At 49.4% G+C, this 21,253-nt stretch overlaps 1 protein-coding gene and 1 pseudogene across 2 annotated transcripts in view; both read right to left on the reverse strand.

The window, feature by feature from the left end:
- Positions 1 to 21,253, reverse strand: part of MARCHF5 (membrane associated ring-CH-type finger 5) — a 259,605-nt gene that overhangs the window by 156,201 nt on the left and 82,151 nt on the right. The window lies entirely within an intron of this gene.
- On the reverse strand, positions 8,577 to 9,128 carry LOC146867475 (large ribosomal subunit protein eL18B pseudogene; annotated as a pseudogene). Its single transcript, XR_014966093.1, has one exon. The product of XR_014966093.1 is annotated as a large ribosomal subunit protein eL18B pseudogene (transcript).

The raw sequence follows: 21,253 nt of genomic DNA on the forward strand, positions 1-21,253 counted from the left end.
ACAACAGATGGCAGTAGTATGCCACGCATATGTAGCTATAAGCTACACATGCCACAAACACAATTTTTTCATCTAAGAGGCGAGAGGTAGGTCCACATCTGGTGGCTCAGAAAGAAAAGAACTGATGTCAGTGCGCAGGAGTGGCACCTAAACAGGTTCTGCACATCTTTTCTGCGCAACTGTGCAATGCAGTGCTACACAGTGCCACCTACTGGCATGCAGAGGTTCTGCTGAAAAGTCTACCAATCCAGTCAGACACCTGGGGAATATTCAAAAGGTGAGGAATCTGCGGCAAGAAGTCTTGATCAGTTTTCCACAATACATCTTCTTAAGTGTAGATGTCACTTAAGAAAGAAAAAGATTATGCAACCTACAGAAATAGGCTCCAATGGCCCAAATCTACATATTGTATTTTAAAAAGTGGCCAGGAGAATTGGTATGTGTGTATAATTTCACGATGTTTTTATAAAACAGCATGACTCTTTCACAAACCCGTTTTTGATAGAGTATAGAGATAAAGGAGCGCAGGACAGTGTAGCCCCATAGACTGTCATTATAGGAGTTAAAAATAGAGACTGTGCCTTTAAGAACCCAGGGACCACCAGTATCCCATCAAGCTCAGCAGGTGGCAGTTGCTTCAGTTCTTTTTGAGGTGATGGGTGAGGATATTTAGATCCCATGGTTATCCCTGTACACTTCATCTGCGAGGAGGAAGGGTTGCTTATGACTTCAAAGGCAATTCCCCTACAAGAGAACTGGAGTTACAGGTAAGAAACTATTCCTTCTCTCATAGGGGATCTCCACTGATCAAGATAAAACTTTAAGACTTTCTTCACATCTAGAGAACGAAGTGTTCTTTCAGCCGGAGTAGAGGGAGTCTGAAAGAAAGTTGGTAATGAGATGGTCTGACTAACGTGAAAATCCAAAATAACCTTAGGGAGGAATTTTGGGTGAGTCCTCATGACCACCTTGCTAGAGTGAAAGACTGTGTATGGTTCACGAGAACATAATGCTTGGATCTCACTAACCCTACGTGCTGATGCGATTGCTACGAGAAAGCTATTTTCCATGAAAGATGTTGAAGCGATGCTTGTAAATGGGCTCGAAAGGGTCCTGCATAAGCTGTGAAAGGACTAAGTTGAGTTCTGAGGGAGGTGATGAGTTTCCCTCCTTTTTCACCCCTTCAAGAAAATCCTTGATCACAGGCATTTTGAGAGAAATAGGTTTGTGAAGGACATTTTCTGTAGGCAGTAAGGGCTGCCAAGTAAACCTTTATAGAAGAGAATTGCAAGCCAGATTTTGCCAAATGTAGTTAGTATGGAAGACTGACATCTTCCTGGCAAGTTGAAGGGTCCACATTCTTAGAGGAACACCAAATGCAAAATCTCTTCCACTTGAAGGCATATACGGATCATGTTCAAGGCCGCTTAACCTGCTTGAGGATGTCCATGCAGTCTTGTGGCAGATTCAAGTGTCCGTACTGCACTAGTCATGCAGCCAAATTCAAGGAGTAGAGATTGGGCTGAACCATGTGGCCTCTGAATTTCGTGAGCAGGTCTGATCTGCATGGCAGCTTGAGATGTGTCGCACTAACAGGTGAAAAAGGTCCATGAAACACCAATGATGTGGCCACTCCGGAGCCATTAGGATCATTTGGCTTTCGAGTGGGACAGCTAGATGAGGACTGACGCGTTCAGGGGAATCGTCTGAAATCCATTAAAAATGTTACAGACACAGCTTGAAGATGTTTAGCACAACATAGTCGTTTAAGACCCATTCATGGATTTCTTACAGAACTCTGCTGAGAGCTTCTTCCTGAGCATTTTGAACACCCGGAAGGTGAGTTGCTGTGATCATCAAGTCCCTGGCTATGAGCCATTTCCAGATTGCTAGGGCCTCGTGTGAAAAGGGCCTGGACCTCGTTCCTTTCTGCATTTTGAGGTAGTACATTGTAGTTGTATTGTCCGTCTGAACAAGCAGGGACTGGGTTTTGAAAACCGAACAAAACGCCTTCAGCGCCAGATGGATTGCGTGCAATTCGAGGAGACTGATGTGATAGGTCATTTCTTTCTGTGACCACTTGCCCTGAATTTGTAGGTGATCCATGTGAGCTCCCCATCCTAGTAGTGATGCATCCGTCACTATTGTTTGAGGTGGAACCTGCTGATGAAATGGCATTCCTCGATCCAGGTTGGCCGGAGAGCCCCACCTTTCAGGGACAGCTTCGCATGAAGGGATAGTTTTATCCTGTCTTCCCCGCTGCCCGTCAGTTTGTGCCGCTGGTCCTCTAGATATTCATGGAGTGTGGCATATGGAGATGTGCATTCGGTATGAGGAAGATACAGGAGGCTATCGAGCCAGGGAAAGACTATACTGCTCTCACCGTTGGACAAGAGACTCTTGTGAAAGAATGACACTTATGAAGGATTGAGAAGCGTCTCTCCTACGAAGGACACACACTTGCCTGGATTGTGTCGATGGAGGCTCCCAGATAATGCAAGATTTGAACAGTAGTAGGTGTAGATTTGCTGAGGTTGACATGTAGTCCTAAACTTTGAAGGAGATCGCATGCCCAGTTGTAATGAAGCTGGGCTTCCTGAGACGTTGACTCCTTGATTAGCCAATCGTCTAGGTATGGATAGATGAAGATTCTTTGCTTCCTGAGGTGGGCAGCTACTACTGCCATGCACTTGGAGAATATTCTGGGTGCTGACTTCAGGCCAAATGGAAGTACTTGGTACTGATAGTGGTCCTGCCCTACCACGAACCTCAAGAACCTTTGATGGTTTCTGGTGATTAGAATATGAAAGTATGCATCCTAAAGGTCGATGGAACAAAGCCAATCCCCCTGGTGTAATTGGGGATAGATTTATTGCAAAACCAGCATGCAGAACTTTTCTTGTCGAATCCATCTGTTGGTTGTTTTAAGGTCGAGTATGGGTCTGAATTTGTTCTGGTCTTTCTTCTTCACCAGAAAGTAGCGGGAATAAATGCCTGTTCCTTGTGGTCTGTGGGGAACGGGTTCCACCACCTGCTTTTGTAAGATTCTGTCGACTTCCAATGGTAGTAATGGGAGACGGAAATTGGATGGTTTTGGAGGTATGGACGGTGGAGGACTGGTGAATAGGAGATAAAATCCATTTTGCACAATATTCAGAACCCAGGCGTCTTATGTATGATAATGAGAAATGCTTCCCCCCCCCCCCCCAACGAAGTGGGTAACAGAAGAAGGGGAAGTAATAATTCAGGGTTTTGATTCTGATGGTCGTTTGCCCCCTTGAGCAGAATGCTGGGCGGATCTTCACCTAGTCTGCTTTTGTTTGTACTGCTGTTCGGGTTGTTGGTGCTGTGGTCGTTGGCAACCCGGATACCATGGAGGGGTTTTAAACCTCTGACTATAGAAACTGCGTTGATAGGGCCTTAAAGATTTTCGTTGTTCCTTGGGTTTCTCTAAGTCCACTGCCTTAAGAGTCCCCATTTGAGCCTTCATGTGTGTCATCTCATCATCAGTGCGGCTTACAAAAAGGGTAGAACCAGAGAATCGGAGATTAAGTATGCTCTGTTGAGACTGGTTTGAGGGATGTGAGGCGGAGCAAAGAAGGTCTCCTCAAGGCGACTCCGTGGCAGTATTCATGTGACACCAATAGGGAAGAGTCTGCTGCAGCACTTACGACTCGATTGGAAACCATTAAGCCTTCATTAAGAATTTCCATTAAGTCTTACCATTTATCTCTGGGGAGATATTCTGCGAACTGTGAATGGATTCCCATAATGCCCTATGATACCTGCTGAGAAGGGCTTTTGCATGGTGTTTGCCACAGTGATGCAAACTTTACAACCCACAAAGTCTAGTTTTTGAGTCTCCTTATCAGGAGGCACTGCAGAAGTAGGAGTAGTGGCATGGTGGTTTTTTGCTGCTACTACAATTACAGAGTCTGGAGATGGGTCAGCACGGAGGAAGGCAGGCGCTTGCTCCAGAGGACCACATTTCTTTGGAAGCCTTGATGGAACCGGTTTAACTGTGGCTGGAGTCAGAAAAAGATCCATAGCCGGTTCTAGGAGACCCTACACCAGTGAAGTAATGGTCTTGATGCTGCCCGGTGTTGGAGACATTCAAAGATCCCTGATATTGAGAAGGTCGGAGCAGACAAGGATATGTTGAGCTTTGTAGCTTTCCTCACCTAGACCTCCTGGAATGTGGTGATTTTATCCACCGGCAAAACGCGAGGTGGTGGGGAATCCAAAAGTGTCAGAGTATCATCATGTAGAAGAGGAGGATGTATCGGTGGAAAGATGGTGAGATCTTGAACACTGATAATGGCGGGAGCCCCTGGTAGATGAGCGCTTGGAGCTGTGAAGGTGGCGACTTGAATGATGGCGCATTCTGGACTGAGATCTGGGTCTCAGTATGGGAGCGTCTATTGGTCCGGGATTTGGTGCCAATAAAGGAGGCGACAATGGTAGTGGCGGAGGCAGCAGTGGAGGAGGAGAGGACACTGGTGGTGGTGAACTTGGTTCGGACCCTGCAGATGGGGAGTATGTCCTGGAATACTCAAGAGTCCAGAGATGAATAAATATATTTCCTCTTTTTCCTTGCCCCCTGTAGTCTTGTCAACATTGTATGGATTCTCAACGTCCATCTACTTCTCGACGGTGATTTCGGATATCGATGTGGCCCTGGACAAGACCTTCGACGCAACCTCAACATCAATCTGGACCTTGATGGCAACCGCTGTTGGTGCCTCGTAGTCAAAAGAATCCTCGACATCGAGCAATGTCTGTGCATCAACGTGGTCGACAATCTTCAGCACTTACTTGACGTCGAACAAGCTGTTGATGGCGAGGAGGTAGGTGCCATACCTCATTTCAATGTTAACCGGGGCCAATGGCGTTCTTCTGCAGTTTTCTTCCTTGCACGCCCTCCAGAGACAGATAACAGCCCTAGTAGAGGACTGACCCTCTCATCGCTCTGAGGTCACATCTTCAGACTACGTCTGTTGTCTTAGTCACTCCTCAGTGCCACTGAAGCAAATTTTCTCCCTGTCCCTCCATGTACACCTTGAAAAGTTCCTGCAGTGGTGAAGAGACTCAAGAACATGACTTTCTGGATGATACAAACTTCATGAGGGTCTGTTTTAACCTTCTTACTTCCACAGGCTGGCATTTGTCACATAAAGAAAGAATTTTATCCAACTAAATACCTTAATTTTATGTCAGGACAAAAATGAAAAAGCGAAGGAGAGACGAAAATTGTAGAGTGAAATGATTGCCTACAAAAATGTGAGACTTGTAGAAAAAAAGCCAAAACTGACCACGCTCAATGCCTCTGGATCCTGTCAGTAGGAGCCAGAAAAAAAGAACAGAAGCAACTGCCACTCTGCTGAGCATGATGGCATACTGGTGGTCCCTGCTTTCTTAAAGGCACAGTCTCCATTTTTAACTCATATAATGACAGTCTATGGGGCTACACGGTCCTGCTCCTCATCTTTATACTCTATCAAGAAAGGGTTTGTGAAAGATTTATGCTGTTTTATAAAATCATGAAATTATACACATACAATTCTCCTGGCCCCTTTTTTAAGGACAAGATGAAGAATTAGGTCATTGTAGCCTATTCTTATAGGCTGCATAACCTTGTTCTTTCTTAAGTGACTCTGCAGGCCTTTCTGAAGAAAGGCTAACATTTATACTTAAAAAGATTTCTTGTGAAAAAGTGCTCCTCTGTCCCCGCACATGGGCGGGACTATTCAGTGCTTATGACTTCAAAGGAGATCCCCTTCGAGAGAAAAGCGCTTTTATTTCCTCAAGTTGTCGTCTTGTGCCAGTAATATTTTAAAGCAGTTATAATGTCCAAGGCATGGACCTTCCCTGCTGGAAAACATAGTTTGATGTAGAAGTCTGAGACATCCTAAAAGGGTGAATTCTTTGGGATACCTTTCTGAGATGAAATACCATGTATAGTTCTTTCATGCATAAATCTTTAAGCTCACTCGCTGTATTTGGCTCTGATGTTTGTGTGTTTTTGCTTTCCCCGAACAGTAGCTTTGGAGTCACAGGTGTACTGTGACTCCAATCCTAGTTGGTAATGCACATGGGCACCATCTCCATGTTAGAGTGCTTTTCACACAGCGAGTGTTCTGGAGTGGAGAGCGAATGCAAAATGGTTCACATGTGTAGAGGCTCAAAAGGGGGACCCACTGGTGGGATGTGAAAGAGCAGGGAGTATTCCCTGTTTTGCAGCTCCTGTTGCCAAACAGACATTTAGAAGTGCATATGAGGCCTGATTTCAGCAGATGGAAAAGGTAACAGACCTGCACAGTAGATTAAAGGGGGTCCAGATGTTTGGAGGTGCAATAGTGGAGAAATCTCTTCCATTTTATTGAATAGCACGCTCGCATGGGAGGCCTGTAGGCCTCACAAAAGATGTATATGCACACCTGCATAAGGCGCAGTTAGACAAACTCTAGGACACTGTGCCAAAGGGTTAGACTGAGCTGTATGCCTGACTTGACCTTGGTTCTGCATGAGTTTGGACTGCCTAAGGAGCTTCTTGTGGGGGCTGAGCGACATCTCAAGAAATGGCTGTTTGGCTCACGTGGGGCCTCGAGGATCAGAGGTTGGGATGTTTGCTGCATCTTTCGCACACGTATAGAAGTATTGGGAGCAGAAAAAACGCATAGGTGAGGATACCAGATTAGTTGATCTACAGTGACTTGCATATGGATTGAGGATATGGATACCAGGAGGTGAAGTTTGGGCATTTTAGTTTTCGGATGTGGCGAAGATGCAGAGTGACCCAGCGCTTGAAGTACTGGGGTAAGACTTGCAGGTGGAGTTCCCATGCATGTATTTGTTGATGCATCCTGCTGAGGGGGTCTGTCAAGTCGTCGTTCACCCCTGTAAGGTACTCCATCAGAAGACGTACGTGGTGGCAGTTTGCCCAATATCAGGTCTGCTGTGCTAGTGATATCAAGAGTGTGTGAGTGCAGTCTTGTTTTTGGAGATAATACATGGCGGCCATGTATGATGATGACTACTTTGCCTTGAATGACAGGAAGAAAACCTTTAAAAGCGAGGCATATAGGAAGGGGCTCGAGATAGTTCATGTACCACCCCTGATAATGAGGGGCCTACTAGAGCCCCTGAACGGTCATCTGGTTGATGTGTGCCCCCCCCCCCCCCCCGCCGACAAGCTAGCTAGGGATGAATCCATGGGGACAGTGACTTACTAATTCACCAATGCAGACAGCGATGGACGCGGGCCTTTACCAACACTAGACCTTCCTATTGACTGGCTGCTTATGACCACTGAGCCAAAAGGCATTACAGCTGAGGCATGTGGAGTAGGGCATGACGTACTATGGCAATGCTGGAAGCCATCATGCTAAGCAGGCGCATAAGATTTCCAACTGCAAGTTGACGACTGGGCTGAAACGGAGGGAATAGCTAATGCAAACACACTCTGCCGTCTGAGGTAGGCTTGGTCTGTGACGAGTACATTTATTATGAACCCTAGTCTGTGGAACAGGGAGATGGTGCCCCTAGTATGTGCTAGGCTTTGGTGCTTGCCTACGATCATAATCAGCCAATCGAGGTAGGGGAAAACGTGGATGCCCCACCTCCATAAGTGAGCCACCACCACAAAATATACTTTGAGGACTCAAAGGAAATACTTTGAATTTGTAATAATGGCCACTTAACACAAAGCGGAGGTAGTGCTGGGGGGAGAATTGTTAGGGATGTTAAAGTAGGTAGCCTTCAGGTCTAGCGCGGTCTCACGTAATGTTCTTGTTTTAGTAGGGGGATGACATACTGTAGGTTTGTCATGTGGAAATGATCAGAGAGGAAGTAGCAATAAAGGGGTCTTAGGTCCAGAATTGGCCTGAGGGAGCCATCCTCTTGGGGATGACGAAGTGAAGAGAGTGGCGGAGGTGGGGGTGGGGAAGGATGAGGTGGTAACGGCAGAGGTGGGACTTGGGAGGGGGGGGTGGAGGTGGCTGCTGGTGCCTCTGTTTCTTGTGCCAAGAGCATGAACAAGCTCAATGGCAACCCTCCTCTTCCGAGGCAGTGTCAACAGATTTCAGCAGAGGGCGGCTTCGCTAAAATCTTCCTAGGCATAGTATGAATAAAGTGTTTTCTGCCTTGCATCCAGCTCCTCCTGCAGTCTTTGGCGGACCCGCTGCTCAGACTCATAGAAGTCTGACGTCAATGGTTGCCCTGTAGTCGAACATGGCTTGGGCACCTAAGGAGCCTTCGGCTTCGAGTGGAGTGAAGGTGTATGCAGAATAATGGTGACCCCTGCAAAGGACAGACGCCCTTGAACAGGAGCTTTGCCGGCTCAGATGCCTTTGTTCAGGATCAACCGGAGCAGAGATCCTAAGGCCTGTTTATGATTTCAGCACAGGCCTGGACGCTTGGCCCCCTTGGGTGCTGAGCTCTATTTTTGGAGTAGGGCTTTTTAAGAGACTTAACGTGTGTCGGTGCCAACCATACTCACAACCCTGGCAGAGGTCTTTTTTTTTGAGAGAGAGAAACTGAAAGATCTTTTTACTATGCACAAAGTGGAAACTAGGTCTTTAGTTCTTGTACCCTCCGCTGGCTCTGTGACCTCGGGCACGTTCAAACTTCCTGCCCTTAGACAGAATAAAAGGCTTGGTGTGGCTGATCCGGTGTTCTGTCAAAGTGCCTGTACACCACAAGGGCCTTGCAAGGACCTGAGAGCAGCACAGTCTTCTTTCCCTTGGGTGATTGCAAGGCCAGTTGATCAAATGTCATTAATTTGGGCTTCAGGATGCGGTCGCGAGCACAATCAGGGACTTTTAGGGCAAACACCTTGAGTTTGGGGATGTCCTGAATGCGAACGTCATCTGTGATGCATTTCACTACCACTGCAGTCTTGTTGTCTCGCCCAAGCAGTTTCATATTGCAGATCAGGCGAGAGACTACAAGAGGGGGCCCGTGTGCACGGCTCATAAAAAAAGCACCTCAGCAGCACCTTGTACAAGTTGGAGTTTGTACAACGGGCCAAGAACCGGTACAACTTAACCAAGAGCCTTAGGCAGATCTGACTTTTGGGATCCTTTTTCGCACTTTTACGATCCTTGTTGTGGGTGGATATCCATTCCCATAATGGCAGCTGTAGATGTCTCTGCTCCTAAAGCAGGAAAGGCAACCTGGCAGAGATCTTTGTTCAATGGTCACTACTTGTGGAGGTCAAGGGATCGTCCTCTTCTTCCTAATGGTCTGAGCCGCTAGCAAAGGTCCGCCTCTGGACTGGGCGATGGTCGGTCCTCCGGACTGCTGAAGAGCGAGCGTCCTCATCTTCCTCGATGCCAAGAGGGGCCGGTTCTCTGAAATTATCAGACACATCACAGGCAGATTGCTGGTGCATTTTCTGGTGTGCTTAAAGTATCAGTATCTGAGGTTCTTCATCAACCGAATGGCCAGTCAGGCTTTCCAAACAGCATTGTCCTGGCCAGGGGAGAGGCAGAGGTTACAGGCCTCGAGATGGTCAAAGCATGGATACTTCATGTGGCACCAGGGACAGTACTGAAAGGCGTCCTGTGTGTGCATTCTCTAGGGAGAAGTTGAAGACAAGGGGGTACACGGACCCAAAGACGGCCCGACGCCCTGGCAGTTGGGAGATGATTAAGTGGTGTCAGTCTCCAAAGGCTGTTTTTGAGAAAATTGCAAATGACAAAGGTTTTCTACGGTTAGGATTGTTGTGTTTAACCATGGGGCCCGAAAGAAAGCATAGGTACATGTCGTGATTCAGAGTCCATTCAGTACACGTCTGAACTCAATGAGCAAAACACAGTCTAAAATGGAGCCAGTAATCATTCACGTTGCCAACTAAGAGTTGACTCACAGTACATCCCGTGACTCCTAAGCCTTTATTCATAGAAAGATTATCTGCAAACATCCGAGCCCAACACTAGAAGGAAGGTGTATGTAGAGTATGTGTTCAATCAATCAATGGGCATTTATTAAGCGCACAGCTACCTCTACAGAGGTGTCCCAGCGCAAATAAAAAAAACAGACTAGAGAGACTGAGAAGCTCAAGGTACTACCCCCTGCCTAAAGAGTCAGGCTTTTAAGGCCTTTCTAAACTCATGTTCCATTTCTAACATGCACAGGTGACTAGATAAGACGTTCCAAAGTTTGTCAGTCCTTACTGTGAAGGACCTGCCTCTGTCGCATTTTTGCAAAATGTGAGACATTGAGGAGACGCTGCTGATTTAATGTCAAGGTCCGCTCCTGCCGATATAGACTAAGCCTAAACCTGAGGAAGCGTGTGCCCTTGCCATGGATGGCTCGAAAATAGAGGGCGAGTTCCATCAAAATCAATCTTCCTGGTCACCGGGAGCCATTGAAGCCGTCTCAAGTGTGGGGAAATGTGCTGGCGAACAGGGACTCTACGGATTAGCCTCGCAGCTGCATTCTGCACCATCTGTAGCCTGTGGATCAGGAAGCCAGGCAACCCCAGGTAGAGGCAATTGGCATAATCTAGCAGGGAGTATACCAACGCATGGACTATAGTCCTACGGCTCTCTTCTGGTAGGAAACGTAAACATTTCCTGCTAGATCTCATTTTTCCAAAGCAGGCAGCGGAGATTTGCAGGACTTGTGCCGAGAGGGCGAGGTCCTTCACCCTCCTGACTGCAAGAATTCTAACAGAATCCTTAGCTCCAGAAGGTTGATGTGGAGACCGGACTCTGCCAGAGACCCCTGATCTCTGCCTCTCCCAGGTGGCCGCCCCATCCCAGGAGTGAGGCATCAGTCACTACCGTGAACTCTGGTTGGGGGAGGGATCTGCCGCTGACCCAATCCTGGTTTGTGAGCCACCACCACAATTGTCATGCAGTCCTCCCCAAGATCTGTACATCGGAAAGATTCCCCTGCCTGATGCTGCGCCCACTGGAACGTCAGGTCCCACTGCAGAGCCTGCATATGCCACCAGGCATGATCCATCAGTAGGATGCAGGAGGCCATGAGGCCCAGCAGCCTCAGAGTCAATCTCACCAAAATCCGGGATAGAGGCTGAAACATCGGTATAATAGCCTGAATATCCCGGACTCGCTGCTCGGGAGGATAAGCCCGAAACTATGCTGTATCCAGAACTGCTCCGATGAAATGGAGCTTCTGAGAGGGAGTCAGGTGTGACTTCAGCAAGTTGAGAGTGAACCCCAGCGAATGCATGTGTGAGAAAGTGCCATCTTTTATGCATGGTATGCCCCCACTTTTTGCTGAATTGCTGAATGTACTTTGACTGAGTGTGCCCTGGACTCCTGCCAATCAGGTGCCCAGGGCCTATGTTCCTTCCTTAAAAACCTAAAACCCAAATTGGCAAATCCTGGCCACATGTCAGCCCCTGGTAAATGGTACCCTAGGTACCCAGGGCCTTGTGACCAGGAAAGGCCTCTAAGGGCTGCAGCACTCATTGTGCCACCCTTAGAGGCCCTGTACCCTAACACACACACACTGCCCTTGCAGGTTGAGTGTCTGGGTACCAGACAAAACAAAGAGTCGACATGGCACACATCCCTGTGTGCCATGCCCACCACCTACACTGCCCTGGCATACATCAGCCACCCCTTTAGCTGGGTGCCCTATGCCAGTGGTGTGGGCGCAGGAGCCCTGTGCCCCTACAGTACCCTGGTCCATTCCTGGGCACTGTAAGTGCAGTACTGCCATTTAAGAGTACACGGTGCTGAGAGCTCGTCAAACACGAACTCCACAGCACCATAATGGCAACACTGAAGACTGAGAAGTTTGGTATCAAACTTCTCAGCACATTAAACCCACACTGATGCCAGAGGGGATTTAATGTACCAAGCACCCCAGAGGGCATCTTAGAGATGCCCCCTGAAACCTAACCTACAATCCACATCTGGTCTGAGAGGCTGCCTAGGCTGCCACACAGCAGACATGTTGCTGGACCCCTGGGTAGGAGAGCCCCTGCTCTCCTGGGCCTGCAACAATGCACATCCTGGGCGAGGTGCTAGATCTCCTTCCCCAGGATTGGCAGGGGGAAGCTTCAAAGGCATGCCGCCTCTGAGCTTCCCCAGGCCACTGCAACCCCCCCCCCCCCCCCACTCTGGCGGAAAGCTTGGCCGGAAACCCCAAATAAGGACAGGGGATGTGCCAGCCTGCCAACCCCACCCCTCAGGTGGGGGAGGAGAGGTGAAGCACATCCCCAGGCTCTTGCCATCTTGAAGATGGGAAGACCTGCCCAATCAAAACTAGGCTACTGCCCCCCTCCCACAGGAGAGAGGCAGGATAGGGGGTGTACCCACCCCAGGACAGGGACCCATTGGTCCCTGCCCTTCACCTACCTGTAACGCCCCTAAATCTGGTATTTAGGGGCACCCTGAACAGTCCTTCCCCAGATTCCAGAATCCGAAGAAGAGCTAGAAGAAAGAAGACCTGCCCTGCAGCTGCTAAGAAGAGGAAGACACCAACTGCTTTGGCCCCAGCCCTACCGGCCTGTCGACTCTCGAACCTGCTCCTGCTCCAACCCGGCATCTCTTGCGGCCAGCAACCTTACAAACCCCGGAGGACCTGGATACCTTTTGACTCTAAGCCCCCTGGGACTCCCATAAGTAGAGGCTCTACTCAAAATCTACCTCTAATCCCTGGCAGCAGCCCGGAACCGCGAACCCAGCACACACTGCACCCGCCAAGCTTGGCCTGTGCCGGAGTGAACAAAGACCCAGAGGACGACCCCACGGCGACTGTGACCCCGAATCCGGCACCCAAGGTCCTCCCTCGACACTCCTGAAGAAGCCTGCAACCTCAGAACCAGATGCCCCCCCCAACCGCGATCAACAGAGGGTAAGATTTCCGACACCAAAAGGTACCCCTGCACCCGGCGCCCCGTGGCCCCCTGTGGCAAATCCCGGGGAACCTACCTATCCTCCAACTACCCAACTTACCTCTCGAAGTGGTGGTGGCACCTGAAGAATCTTTGTCCCCGGGCTTGCAGTCTTTTTCTAAACCGGAGCTTTCCCATTGAAATCAATTGAGCGCCCGAAGGCTCAAAAGCACCCTGCACCCAGCCGCCCGAGTGGCCCTGGCAGTGCAACCTCTGCACCCATTTACTTCCCCACTTGCCCTGACCAGGAGCCCAGCTCCCACAGCTGCGTGGCCTGCTAGTCAGCAGCCACCAACCAAAGCCCCCCTACCTCTCATAGGATAACATTGGGCCTAACTCTCTCTGCACCCAGCTGCCCCTGTGCCACTGAGGGTGAACCAACTGTACCTACCTGACCCTGGGAGACCCCCGAGTCTATGCCCAGAACCTTAACTCTGCCAGTCGAGTACTTACCTTTAAACCGATAACTCAATTTTCTCCATAGGGTAACATTGACTGTTTTTTCCTGAAATTTCTTCTAAGTGTGGACTTTTCAAAACTTTAAATATTCACAAAAAATCAGCAGAGTAACGAAAACGAAAATACGGACCTGCTATTAGGTGGGCTCCCAGTGCTGGATCTTGGTGCCCAGCGCTGACTCTGAAAAATACTCACAACTGTACTTACCAGTAACCCAATTTTCTCCCATAGGAAATCATTGACTGTTTTTCTATGAAATATTTTCTAAGTGTCAACTCTTAAAATAGCAAAATATGGTCTAAAAATCATCACAGTAACAAAGTCGACTTTTATCACTTGTTTCTAACTACTGTCCCAGGACTGAATCTAGGATCCAGTCCTGGAATCACAAAAGTAATCCTACAAGTAATCTATTACAAATAACTTGAAATTTCCATTGAACTCAATGCATGATTGTGTTTAAAATAGTGTTGCCTATTGCAACCACTTGTAACTTTCTACAAAAGCCAATTGCATATTGAAAAAGTATTTATATAAAGCATCTCATTCTGAGAAAGTATATTTTAATACCTATTGTTGGTTCTAAAATAGAACAAGCATATATTTTTTATATATAAACCATTGGCCTAGAGTTCAGTTCTTGAGTGTGTGAAACCATTTGCTGACTGAGTGTGTACAACAAATGCTTTACACTGTCTTCTGATACTGCCTTACTGCTCGACCAAGCTACCACTTTAGAGAGTAAGGTTTTATCTAACTTTAGCCTCTGCCAAACCTCTGGGGACTGTGGACTCTGTACACCCTGTACCTATTTGGCAACAGTATATACAGAGCCACTTTCTCACAGCATGCAGACCACCGTAGTCTGGAGGTGGGAGACGACAGCCTAGCGTGAGCCAGCCTTCATCACCCAGTCGTCGAGATAGGGGAAGACTGGAACCCCTGATATGTGCAGATGAGCTGCGACCACTGCCATCACTTTCGTGAACAAGCGAGGGGCGCTCGTAAGGCCAAAGGGAAGCACGGTAAACTGAAAATGCTCGTGGTCTACCGAGAAACGCAGGTAACGCCTGTGGGCTAGCAGGACGGAGATATGGAACTATGCATCCTGCTAGTCCAACGCTACCATCCAGTCTCCGGGGTTGAGGGAAGACAGGACCTGAGCCAACGTGAGCATTAGAAACCTCTTTCCGAAGGAAGCGGTTGAGGGCCCTGAGGTCTAAGATAGGATGCAGGCCTTTGTCCTTCTTGGGTACCAGAAAGTAGTGAGAGTAGCAACCACGACCTACTTCTGGAACAAGTGATCTTCCGACATGCAATGGAAGAATGGTCGTGTAAAGGGGGGTGGTGGGGGGGGTAGTTTTGAAGGGGAGGGAGTAGCCCCTACGGACTATCTGCAAAACCCACCTGTCCGACGTGATGTTCTGCTGTTGGGGGGAGGTGATGGTGAATTCTGTTGCCGACTGGCCTCTGGTGGCCCTGAAAGGTCAGACTAGGAGGGTTTGGGGGCTGCTGCAGGGGGGTTATGGGTGGAGCGGCCTTCCTGCTGGCCCCAAGACCCACGTCGCTGGGTCCCACATCCGCAGTTACGCATCGGCTGGGCAGCTTGCGTGACCCCCATGGCTAGACTGGGTTGAACATGGTGGGGCACCCCTTCCGTAGCCGCGAAAGGGGCGAAAAGTAGACTGCGTGGGGCGATAAATTATGGCGATGCCCAAGGACCTGGCCATTGCCCTAGAATCTTTAAAGCGCACGAGCGCGGAGTCCGTCTTGTCACTGAACAGGCGCCAGACATCAAAGGTTTGGTCCAGAAGGGTGGATTGAACATTCCCTGAGAAGCCAGACGTCCTCAACTAGGTGTAGCGCCTCAAGGCTACTGACGTGGAAACCGTTATGCCCAGAGTGTCGGCGGTATCCAGCCCACATCTAATTGAGAACTTAGCTGTGTCGTGACCCTCTACGACTGCGCGGGTGAGAACGGCCCAAGCCTCCTCAAAGCACTGTAGCAGCACTTGCGCAACCATATCCCACACTGTATGGGTATAACAGCCCCAGAGGCATGCAGTATTCACCAACCGCAGCCCTAGAAAACATTTTCTTCCTAAGGTGGTCCAGCTTCTTGGATTTCTGATCTGGGGGTGCAGTAGGGAATGCGCCTTTTCAGGAAGAGGTTTGGACCACCAAGCTCTCGGGGGTCAGGTGTTGGGAGAGGAAAAGTGGGTTGCCCAGGGCTGGGCGGTGGTGTTGGGCAATTATCCTGTCCACAGGAGCCCCTGTGTTGGGCTTGGACCAAGTGCCCAGAAGGATGTCGGTGAGGGCTTCATTAAAAGGCAGAAGGGGCTCCGAAAAGGCCACTGCCGGTTGAAGCACCTCTGTCAGGAGGTTATTCCAGACTGCCACCGTAGGAAGCTCCAGGCCCAAGGCCTCAGCTGCTCTACACAACACCACTGCGTATGAAGCTCCATACCCTGTAGCCACAGTAGGGGGTGGGGAGCATGCCAAGGTCTGGGGAGGTATCCCAACCGCTGGCATCACCTAGTTCCACTTGCCAGTCCGGCTCATCAAGCTGGTCAGCCAAAGGGTCCACAGACACCTCCCAGTCCTCCTCACCCACATCTGGTTGCCATTCAGGACTGAAAGGAAAACCAAGAGTGAACAGAGGCACAAGCGTACCTTACGGCACCGACGTCAGTCCGACGCCGTTTCTAAGTCCAGGGTGAGGCTGGGGTTGGCGCAGGTCAGGAGCACAACCGGTAACCGGGCGCCGTCACTGGAATTGGCGCCAGGGAAGATACTGTGATGTCGACTGGCGTCTATCCGTATCCAGGCCTGGATCCCCGAGGGCCCTCTGGTGCAGGAGCCGCCAGCAGCGAAGGTCCAGGGTCCCCAGCCAAGTCCGCGTGGCCCAAAGGAGCAATGACGGAGTCTGGCTGCCCAAAGATGCCGTGAAGCGCTTCGTAAAAAGTTGAAAACTGGGCAGGGGACGCTCCGGGATAAGGAGGGAAGCGCGGAGCCATCCCAGAAGCAGGCTGCGAAGACGGTACTGGAGAGCGGCGACGCTCCGGGTCCCACGTTGCGTCAGCCAACGTACGGGGAGAAGGCGAAGAGCGACGGTGCTTCTTCGCCTTCTTGTGCTTCAATCTACCCAAGGAGTGCGAAGGCTTCGTTCACGAATGGTGCCGCGCCTCCAAGAGCTGTCGGGACCGCTCACACAAAGACTAGAAATCTATGACCCGGCAGTCGGAGCACGACTTCGGGTGGCGGTCGCGCTCCAGGCACATGAGGTGGGGTCTGTAACTGACAGGCGGTTACAGGCCTTGCACGGCTTGAATCCAGTCAGGCAATGTGACATCTCTCGTGGACCAGGAGTCGAAGACTCAATAAGATGTCGACAAAAGTCAGGAAAAAAAGTTAGTCAAAAAATGACTAAAAGGGCAAGCTCTCTTCGGATCTGCGCTAGGCTGGTGCGGAAAAAGAAACAACTGATGGCAGCACGCATGGGCAGAGTCCAGACCCCGGGACGTCATCCCGGCGAACACGCAGACTATGGACGTGGAGTCAACTGATGCCACCTACCGACACATAGGGGTACTGCTAAAGAAAAAATCCCCGGATTCAGTCTGACGCCGGAGGGTAATTCTAAAGGTAAGGATTCTATAACTACAGTCTCTTTCAGATACTCTCTTTACATCCGGTGAGTGGAGGGCACTCGCCGCTGGATAAGATGGGTTTTGAAAGGAAGTGGGCAAAGAGAGTCTGATTTATGTGAAAATACGAGTCCACCTTAGGTAGAAACCTGGGATGGGTATGGAACACTACTTTGGAAGAGTGGAAGACTGTATGGCTCAAGAGCACAAAGGGCCTGTATCTCACTAACTCTCCGTGCTGATATCATAGCCACCAGGAAGGCAGTTGTTGAAGTGACGTCTTCTGAATAGGCTCAAAAGGCGGAAGCATGAGACGAGAAAGTACTACGTTCAGTTCCCATGGTGGATAAGGACGTCTAACTGGAAAAAACACCTTCTTTAACCTTTCCAGCAAATCTTTAATGACTGGAATCCTAAAGAAAGAGGTTTGTGAAGGACTTTTCCAGTATGCTATGAGGGCCGACAAGTTGACTCTGATGGAAGAGAACTGGAGGCCAGATTTAGCAAGGTTTACCAAATGTGAGAAAATGACATCCTCCTGGCAAGATGTGGGATCGATCTGCCTGGAAGATTACCAAATGCAAAATCTCCAATTAAAGGCATACCCAGATCACGTAGATGGACTCTTTGCTTCCTTTAGAATGTCCAAACCATTCTGAGGTAGGTTCAGCTTGCCGTACTGTACTATCTCAGGAGCCATATTGCCAAAAGCAAAGAGGAGAGGTTAGGGTGTAATAGTTGACCTCTAAACTTCGTGAGAAGGTCTGGCCTGCATGGTAGCCTGAGATGTGGACGGAGCGACCAACGAAGCAGGTACGGAAACCACAGACTCTCGGCTACTCCGGTGCGATGAGGATCATCTTGGCTGTTGTGGTTGAGAGCTTGCGCAGGACTACCAGGATCAGAGGTATTGGTGTAAAAGCATAAAGAAATTTGTTGGATCAGTCGATCTATAGGACATTCCCAAAGACCCTTGGATGGTAAAACCTTGTGGCAAAGTCGCAGCATAATTTGGCTTCCACCGTGGCGAAAAGGTCTGTAGAGGGTGTGCCCCACAAGCTGAAAATATCTTGTACAACCTCATTTAGCATCCACTCGTGGTTTACGTCGAGAGTTCTGCTGAGCGCGTCTGCCTGGACATTCTGATCACCTGGCAGGCAAGCGGCTATTATCTTTAGATTCCTAGCGAGAAGCAAGAGCCTTTGAGCTTCTTGTGACAGGGCTCTGGGCCGTGTTTCCCCCTGCTTGTTCAGATAGTACATGGTGGTTGTACGGTCTGTCTGAACAAGCAGTGTGTTGGATGTGAACAAAGGATGAAACGCCTTGAGTGCCAGGTGAACTACACGGAGTTCAAGGAGGATGATGTGGTATGTCGTCTTTTCCCTCGAGGACCATACGCCTTGTATCTGCAGGTGACCCATGTAGGCTTCCCAGAGAGGCATCTGTCACAATGGTCTATGTTGGGTCCTGCTGGTGAAAAGGCATTCCCTTCAGGAAATGTTTTGGGACCACCACCACTGGAGTGATCTGACGGCATGAGTGGATAGGGTGCTCTTGTCCTTCCAATTCCTTGAGAACTGGTTCCACTGATTCTCCTAGCACTCCTGGAGAGGGTGCACGTGGAGGCGAGCAATGGGAGTTGAAATATGTAGGAGGCCATTGAGTCAAGGAGATTATGCGGACTGTTGAAGGGGCTATACGCTGGAGTTTGTGACACTTCTGGAGAATGGATAAACGTCGTTCCTCCGAAGGAAACACCTTTTCCTGTAGTGTGTCGATGGTAGCTCCTAAGTAGTACAACGTCTGGACTAGTGTTCACGTGGACTTTTGAAAATTGATGTAAAGACCCAACCCATAAAGAAGATCGCAAGTCCATTGGAAATGCAATTGGACTTCTGGGAAGGAGGACGCCTTGATCAGCCTGTCATCCAGATATGGATAGACAAAGATCCAGTGTTTTTGTAGATGCGCTGCCACCACAGCCATGCATTTAGAAAATGTCCTGGGTGCTGACTTGAGCCCAAACAGTAGAATCGTGTATTGGTAGTGGCTCTGCCACACGACAAATCGGAGGAATTCCGATGTGACTTTGCAATGGAAATCTGGAAATAAGCGACTTGCAGGACTATTGAGCAAAGCCAGTCTGACTGTTGAAGTTGAGGGTATATTTGATGTAACACCAGCATCCTGAACCTTTCCTTTCAGATCCATTTGTTTGCAATTCGGTGATCGAGAATGGGCCTGAACTCTTGCTTGCCCTTCTTCAGCACGAGAAAGTACATGGAGTAAATGCCCTGTCCTCGTTGGTTTCGAGGGACAGATTCCACTGCTATCTTGTGACACAGAGTGTTGACTTCATCCTGTAGAAGATCGAAGCGAGACGTGGATGACCTCGGTGGAATAGATGGTGGTGGAGCAGTGAATCTGAGACAATAGCCTTTTTTTTTTCTTTTTTTTTTTTACAATATTCAAGACCCAGGTGTCTGTTATGCGTTGCCACTCTGGCAGGTAATTTGCAATGCTTCCCCCTACCCGAGTAGGTAACGGAAGAGGGGGAAGAAAGGATTCAGGGTTTTGATGCAGCAGGTTGTCAGACCCCTTGTTTAGCATGCTGTGTAGACCGTCCCCTCTGCTGCTTGCGCCAAGGCTGGTAGGACCTTTGATACTGTTGTGATCTCCCGGAATGCCATTGAGGGGTTTGAACCCTCTGCGAAGAGTAAAAACGGTGGTAGGGCCGGAACGAATGGGTGATTCTTTCGATTTCTCGAACCCTACTGCTTTCAAAGTATCCATCTCAGTCTTCATCCTCTGCATTTTGTCATCGGCATGCGAGCCAAACAGAGTGTAGCCCGAAAAGGGTAAGTTCTGAAGATGGAGCTGAGCATCAAGCTTCAGTGATGTTAGTCAGAGCCTTGCATGTCTGCGTAAGGAGACCCCATGAGAGTAACTGTGGGCAACTAGAAGCAAGGAATCCGCCGCCACACTGATGATCTGGTTAGAGACCATGGCTGCCTCCTGGATGATTTCTAGGAAATCCTCCCAGTCTTCTTTTGGAAGGTGATCCGCGAAGTGAAGGATGCAATTCCACAAGGCTCGATCATACCTCCCTAGGAGGGCTGTGGTGCTGGGCGCTTTCATGGACGTAGCCGCTGTGTTGCAGACCTTGCGGCCCAACGAGTCCAACCTTTTACTCTCCTCATCAGGGGGAGAAGTAGCCTATGGAGACGTGGCGGGAGGTTTATGGGCAGCTAATATCACAACCGAGTCAGGAGGAAGATCAACTCGCAGAAAGAGTGGATCTTGCTATAGAGGGTAGTATTTCTTATGGAGCCTGGAGGCTGCTACAGCTGGAGTGAGGAACCATTGCATGACTGGCTCAAGGAGACCCGGCACTAGTGGGAGCAAAGGTCTCAGGGATGTGTGTTGGTCAAGTGTTTCAAAGATCACAGAAGTCAATGGAGTAGGACCTGCCATGGGTATATTAAATTTAACTGCGCCTCAAACCGGAACCTCCCGACAGGTGTTGATGTGAGCAATTGTGAGGACCAAGGCGCAGGTGAGTCCGACAAGGTAGGAGAGTAGTCTAGTGGAAGAGGACATATCCCCATGGCAATGGCAGTGGGACTGTGATCTTGATCTGTGATGCGAACCAGTGTTGCCATCTAGAAGGAGAACGTCCAGGTGAATGGTGACCATGGCGAGAGCGATGGTGTGGTCTTGAGCACGATCTCCTAGGAATTGGTGTGAAAGGAACCTGCGGCAACGCAGAAGGTGGAATTACAGGTGCTGGTGGAGCTGGTGCCAACAAAACTGGAGTTTGAGGAACCAGAGGAGGAGGAAGAGGAAGAGGAGTTGGTAATGCCGGAGGAATGTCGGAGTCGGTAAGGCAGTGGGAGAAGATATTGGAATGGTAGAAGAGAGAGTACTTCTACCAGAGATGGAGACCTGGAGCAAGAATGGGATGATTAATAGATTCTCCTTCTTTTGCTGGGCTTTTGCGCTCCCCTCGATTTTGATGACCTTCTCGACCTCAGTCATCCTCTACTCATTTTCGACATTGATCAGCTTTTTGACATCGACCCCTGTCAACGCAGGCTCGCCCTCGATGCCGACCGGCTTCGACATAAACCACTCTCGTTGGCACGCATCTCTTGACGTCAGTTGGCGGTGTGATGCAGATCTCGACGTCTCAAGTGTTTCTTGACGTCAAGCAGACGCTTACATGGAGTTGAGCCAGTCAATGACAGCAAGCATATCCGTGCCGTACCTCCTC

Source organism: Triturus cristatus, chromosome 1_2, assembly GCF_964204655.1.
Source record: "Triturus cristatus chromosome 1_2, aTriCri1.1, whole genome shotgun sequence".
Lineage (NCBI taxonomy): Eukaryota > Metazoa > Chordata > Amphibia > Caudata > Salamandridae > Triturus > Triturus cristatus.